The sequence below is a fragment of the Eptesicus fuscus genome, chromosome 2, assembly GCF_027574615.1.
Source record: "Eptesicus fuscus isolate TK198812 chromosome 2, DD_ASM_mEF_20220401, whole genome shotgun sequence".
NCBI classification, from domain to species: Eukaryota; Metazoa; Chordata; class Mammalia; order Chiroptera; family Vespertilionidae; genus Eptesicus; species Eptesicus fuscus.
In genome coordinates, this window is record NC_072474.1 from 4,424,241 (window position 1) to 4,430,568 (window position 6,328).

Here is a 6,328-nt window from a genome sequence, read left to right on the forward strand (position 1 = left end):
TGTCCGGTTTGCTGTGAGACAGCATGCCATGTAACAGCGGCAGCAGCTTCATACATGTTTACCATGTCTCTCAATTGCATCACTTCCTTTTGAGCCTGATTTAATTTTGTGTTGTTTTGTACACTAACATGCCATACAGGTGTGTGGCCTAGGAACCATAGGCTACACCACATAATGTAGGTGTGCAGTAGGCGGTGCCATCTAGGTTTGTGTATGTATACTCTTTAATGTTCTCACAACAACAAAATTGGCTAATGACACATATCTCTGTCATTAAAAGACTCATGATTGTATATGTTGACTCTATTTCTTCTCCATGACCATACTGTAGCTTAAGCAACCACTGTCGCTGTTACCCAGACAGCAATTTGTTCACTTTTCTCCCTGCTTCCCCTCTTGCATCCCTACAATCTACTTTCCAAAGATCAATTAGAGTGATTTTTTAAAAAGAAAATTCAAATTAGATCTTATTACTCTTGCTTAAAACCCTTCAGGAGCTTCCACTGTACTCAGTATACATTTTAATTCTGTAACAAGTTCTGAAACCTCTCACAGGGTCTGGCCCTTGTTCATCTCTGCAAACTTACCTCACGCTCCCTTCCCTCTTGCTCACTGTTCTATTACCAGTTTTCTTCTTACCCTGTAAATGCATGAAGTTCTTTCTAGCCTCGGGCCCTTGCACATGCTGTGCCCTCTGCTTTGTGTGTTTGTCCCTCTTGCTCTTCACATGGCTTGTTCCTTTCATCTGTCAGCTCTCAGCTGGCCAGGCAACTTAAACAAGTTCCTCCCTCCTCATTATTTTTACCACAGCCCTCTGTTGTTGTCTTTTCTTCATAATTTGTACTATCTGTATGTTTCCTGAAGGTACAATGCCTGGAACAGAAGAAGTACACAATGAGAATTTTTAAAAATCCCAGCTTGTAGAAAAGGGACCAATTATTCAGTCAGAAGAGATAATACTTTCCTCTCACGTTGTAGGGGAGACCAGGAGAGCTGGGCTAATCGAGAGAATTCACAGTGCACTTAGTTTGGCATCTGGTATAAAAGAAGCTGCTGTTACTTTCTTTATTTTTATTTTAATGCTTCCACTGATTATTTTATTCAGAAAAAATAACAAAAGAAGAAGACAGAGACAAAAATCCTGGTCATTTGCAATATCTATCAGCTTTCAATTTGGCCCTCCTGTCCAGAAGTATTTCACGCAAAACTCCATCTTTCCAGGCCTTTTAAAGAATCTTACTGTCTTCTTTGCTGGTCTTAAGTTTGTGGTCTTGGAAGCTCTGAAGTTTCTTTCCATAATTGACTTCACACCATTTAACATTTCCCTTGTCTTCTGGGATATCAGCTTTTTTCTTAGTTTTTCTTTCAGCACAGGATCTAATCTTTATCATGTCTTCCTCTCCTGTTGCTTTACTTTTTGCTTCTATATGATCTGCTTCATTTCATCTGATAAAACAGCTACTTGAGGCAAATAAAACCATTTTCCAATCTTGAAAGACTGGTTCCCATTATTCTCTTAGTCCAATTGCATCTGAATGTCCAACAAGTCCATCTGAATTTATACCAACACTAGAGGCCTGGTGCACGAAATTCATGCATGGGGGGGTGTCCCTCAGCCCAGCCTGCACCATCTCCAATCTGGGACCCCTTGAGGGATGTCCGACTGCCCATTAAGGCCCGATCCTGGTGGGATCAGTCCTAAACGGCAGTCAGACATCCCTCTCACATTCCAGGACTGCTGGCTCCCAAATGCTCTCCTGCCTGCCTGATTGCCCCTAACCACTTCTGCGTGCCAGCCTTATAACCCCCTAACCACTCCCCTGCCAGCCTGATCGATGCCTAACTGCTCCCCTGCTGGCCTGATTGCCCCTTGGTGGCCCAGTCACCCCAACTTCCCTCCCTTGCCAGCTTGGTCGCCCCTAACTGCCCTCCCCTGCTGGCCCAATTGCCCCTAACTTCCATCACTTGCCAGTCTGTTCATCCCTAACTGTCCTCCCCTGCAGGCCTGGTCACCCCCAACTGTTCTCCTCTGCAGGCCTGGTACCTCCCAACTGCCCTCCCCTGAAGGCCTGAGTCCCCCCTAACTTCCTTTCCCTGCAGGCCTGGGTCCCCCCCAACTACCCTCCCCTGCAGGCCTAGTTCCCCCCAACTGTCCTCCCCTGCTAGCCAACCTTAGGCAGCCATCTTGTGTCCACATGGGGGTGGCCATCTTTGACCACATGGAGTGGCCATCTTGTGTATTGGAGTGATGGTCAATTTGCATATTACCTCTTTATTATATAGAATATGTTCCTTAGCCAGATGTTAGGGCAATTTTGGAATCAGACAATTTGATAGCTGTGAGCTGGTCCGGAGGATTAAGGCCCTCATCAGCTTCCTTTTATGGAGCGCCCAGTGCAAAAGTCCATTGCCAAGTGCATGTATGTAGGTTTTTGTTTTTTAATCCATTTCAATCATTCTGGGTTCTGAAATTTCACCAAAGTTTGTTACACTCCATCAGATTACAACAATATGAAGTTGGGTTTCTTCATTCTTTTTTTTTCTCTCCTCTTTGATCTTTTTCTTTTTACTCTTGACCTTGGTTGCTTTGAGCGAGGGTTTGGTGGACCTCACATAGGAATCTTCTGCCATGGTTCTGGTGATGCTTCTGTAGAAAGGTGGGAGCTGGCTCAGGATAAAATAGCTCAACTGGTGCAGGAAAGGGCGAGGGAGAACCCAAGCTTGAAAGTGCAGGCACGCGCATGCACACACCTGCACACACTGGCGGCAGCACGGGCGTCTCTGCTCAAAGCTGTTGTTACTCTCATAAATGGATTAGGTAGTGTTTAAATGAAAAATTTCATACTTATTTATGTCTGTCAAATGCATTTTAATTTTTTTTAAAGGGAGAACAGATGGGGAATTTGTCTCAAGTACAGGTGCATTCAATCTCACTTCCAGGCCTTCGTGTGGATCAAATCTGCCAGAGGACTCCCTCCCTCTCACTCGGAGGCAGCTTTTGCCCTGGCTCCTGGTTCCCCCAAGGGCTAGTAGCCCTAATTGGACACAGACCACTGCTTACTTAACTTTAATAATAGGTCTGCTTGTTATTAAACAGAATTAATCTTCATTAAGCTAATTTATTAAAATCATATTCTATTCTGATTCCTTGGGGATCTGTTTCCTTAGGCCTTCATGTTTCTGTTCTAAATTCACTTAATTTTCTCTTAGAGGGCATTTCCTTCCTTACTTTGTCCTTAGTTAAAATATGACAAAGAGCTTTTGGAAGGAAATAAATGGGAAGCAAATTCCTCTGACTTTGTTTCTTGGATATAGTTGGTTGTATTTCCTTATGCTTGTTATTTTAACTAAGAGATAAATTAATGGCAAAGGAAGACTTGTTTCCTTGGCTTGGTAGCAGTTTGTCAGTTCAGAACAGGCCCAGTTGGTTTGTTTTTACTGCCACATGGCCTTGGCTCACCAGTTTACAGTCAAAACAGGACTAGTAAGTCATCATTTATCTGCTGGAGTCAATGGGGATCAATTTTCCAGCCTCTAGAAACATCCTCCACAAATCTCTGAAAGTACTTTGCAGAAAACTCTCTAGCCTGGTTCAATCAGCATGCTTCCAAAGTTTATCATCTGCCTTGACACCTGAAGTTACTCTTGCTCACAGACTAAGCTGCTCTGGCTGGCCTGCTTCCAGGAGAACATTCTCTGAAGATAGTTGCGGGCTGGAAGGGCTAGTAGGTACTAACCTGTTCACATTCTGTTCCCTGGTACCAATATAATAAACCATGTGGCTTCCATAGGCGTATAGACTGAAGTTATTGGCAGACATTTTCTTTTGCCACATCAATATGTATAGAATTAACCATAAGGCATTGCCCCTATTAAGACTGACTCTTAAAATAGAGGGTTACTGCTGGATACATAACTGTCACTCTTTAGAGAAGTCCTTTATTAAACTCTGATGTTTTGTTTTAATACTTAAGAGAAATACTTATTTCAGGTGGAGTTTATTGTTTTACATTGTAGGTGTAATGTGAACTCTCTCATACTCAATTAGCTCTACTCAATCAAGATTGTACAAAGGAATTAAGCCCTAATGTCTTAAGGAATTAAATGAATATGACAAATTAACTTCTTGGCTATACCTCTAGACTGGTGCTGCTAGCTTTGTTCCATTTTTGGAAGAATTGAGGAAAAAAAGCCATGACAATAATTTTCTGTAGGACTCAGTTCTCCAGTAGCATTCTGATAAAGACTCTAGGGAACCTAGTATCTACTTGAGAATCATGGCTGTATAGAATCAACTCTTTGTGAGGTACTCAAATGCCTGTGTTGGAGATGCAGCCTCCAGTGTTTATACTTAAAGTATTTCCTTTCAGAAGCCAATTCCAGCATGTTAACAGGGCTGAATCATCTGGAAATGGTTGAGGGCATTTCCCCAAACCTGAAAAGGATGCACAAATGATTGCTTGCTGCCAGATAGATGAGGGCATTTCAATCTACATGTTATTGCCTCCTACTGGCCAAACACCTGAACAGCCGTAGGCAGTTTTTCCCCAATCTGACAATGGATTCTGTATATCAAACCCTGGCCTTTGATGTGTATATCTACCTTGCCTTAGGACAATTTGTGTTAATAAAAAGCAAGAGGTCCTGAGACAAGAGAGAACTTGGAGAACTTGGTTTCTTTAGCCAAGCTCCTCTGGCCCCCAAAATGCCTTCCAAAATTATGTTTCATCTCTGGACTCTTGATTAATTTACACAAAGCACCTTCTCCAGATTCCTAAACCCCTTCTAGATGCCAAGAAACACACAATGGAAATTTCCTAATCCATTAAGAGGTCCACCTATCACATCGATCAGGTGAGGTTGCTGCTTGCCTTCAGTTTGTTTCTATTGGATTCAGCATCATCTCTGGCCTTCATTTCCCCTTTCTCAGTGCCAGTGCAACACATGCATACTGTAAATCCTCGTTCTAGTCTCTGTTCTGATAGTTACTATCTCTCCGACCTTTCCTAATCTCTCCTAGTCCACATTTGAAATAATAATATGTATAATATATATAAAAATAGTAATATGTATCCTCACAGGAGGATACAATAAAATGATCTTGAACTTTATAAAATATGAAGCCATATAACTATTGTAATGATTCAGGCAATTATAATTGTAGAAATGGGCAATTGATCTAGATGGATTCCACATTTACATGGGGCTCAAGTCCAGATGAACACAGCAGGTCATACACCCATTTCAGGCAGCCAAGAAAGTTAGCATAAGCCACTAGTGATCAGGACATCTGATACTGTCAAGGACAAATAGAAATATATATATATATGACTACATATTACAATTTGGAAATAATCCTATATAATAAAAGGCCAGCAACCATAAGCTTAACAACCAGAACGACTGCTCAACCAGCTGCTATGAAGTGGGGGGCCGGTGAGGGGAACTGGGTGGCTGGTGGCGGTGGTGGGGCAGGATCCGGGGATGGCAAGGGGAACCAGCTGGCTGGCAGGGGCGGCGGGGTGGGATTAGGGACTGGTGAGCAGGCAGAAGATGGGCCTGATTGCAGGCTAGGCCTAGGGACCCTACCTGTGCACAATTTTGTGCACTGGGCCTCTAGTAATAAAAGAATAGCTTAAAGTTATTGAGCACATTATATGCCAGACAGTATTTTAGGTATTTATTTAATCCCTGAAACACCTCCATAAGATAGGTACTATTTTCTTCTCTGTATCATAGTAAGGAAATTAAGCCCTAGAAAGTATAAGTGACTTGCCCAAGGTGACACATGCAATAGTTGACATAGCTACATTTTGACTCCAGAGAGAATATTCCCATCCTCTATTCTAGGCTATTTTAAGTCAGATACTGATAAAGTACTTGTCAGTAGAATGACCTTGAAAGTGGGATGGCAAAGCCAGATAAAGCCATGAGAAACAATCAGAATTTAATATATTTTAATATATTTATGAGTCATAAGGTCCTATCAGGTATGAAGCATATGAAAAAATGCAGGATTCTGTCATACTCAGAGATATTGAGAGCTAGATGAAAGGATGTTAAAATCTTAAGAGCCAAAGAAATTCAAAATCCAAACAGGTACTGTTACAGCCTGAGTGGTTTATAAGGAACTCAAGAGCCACTTCTCTTTTGCTCTGAAGTTCCCACTGTGGACTGTAAATAGGAGTCAGTAGGCCCAGCAAAAATTCAATGGGTACTGGAAAAACAAAATTGAAAATAAAGGAGAGGAAGGAGATAGAGAACTAGAGATGAATTGAATACATGTTGAAAGCTTTATGACTTTGAGATATCTGGTCACTTTAACATT

The 6,328-nt window shown here is 42.0% G+C and overlaps 1 pseudogene; it reads right to left on the reverse strand.

Annotated features, from left to right (window-relative positions):
* Positions 1–1,145: 1,145 nt before the first annotated feature.
* LOC103294939 (protein FRG1-like) lies at positions 1,146–2,631 on the reverse strand (annotated as a pseudogene).
* Positions 2,632–6,328: the final 3,697 nt, after the last annotated feature.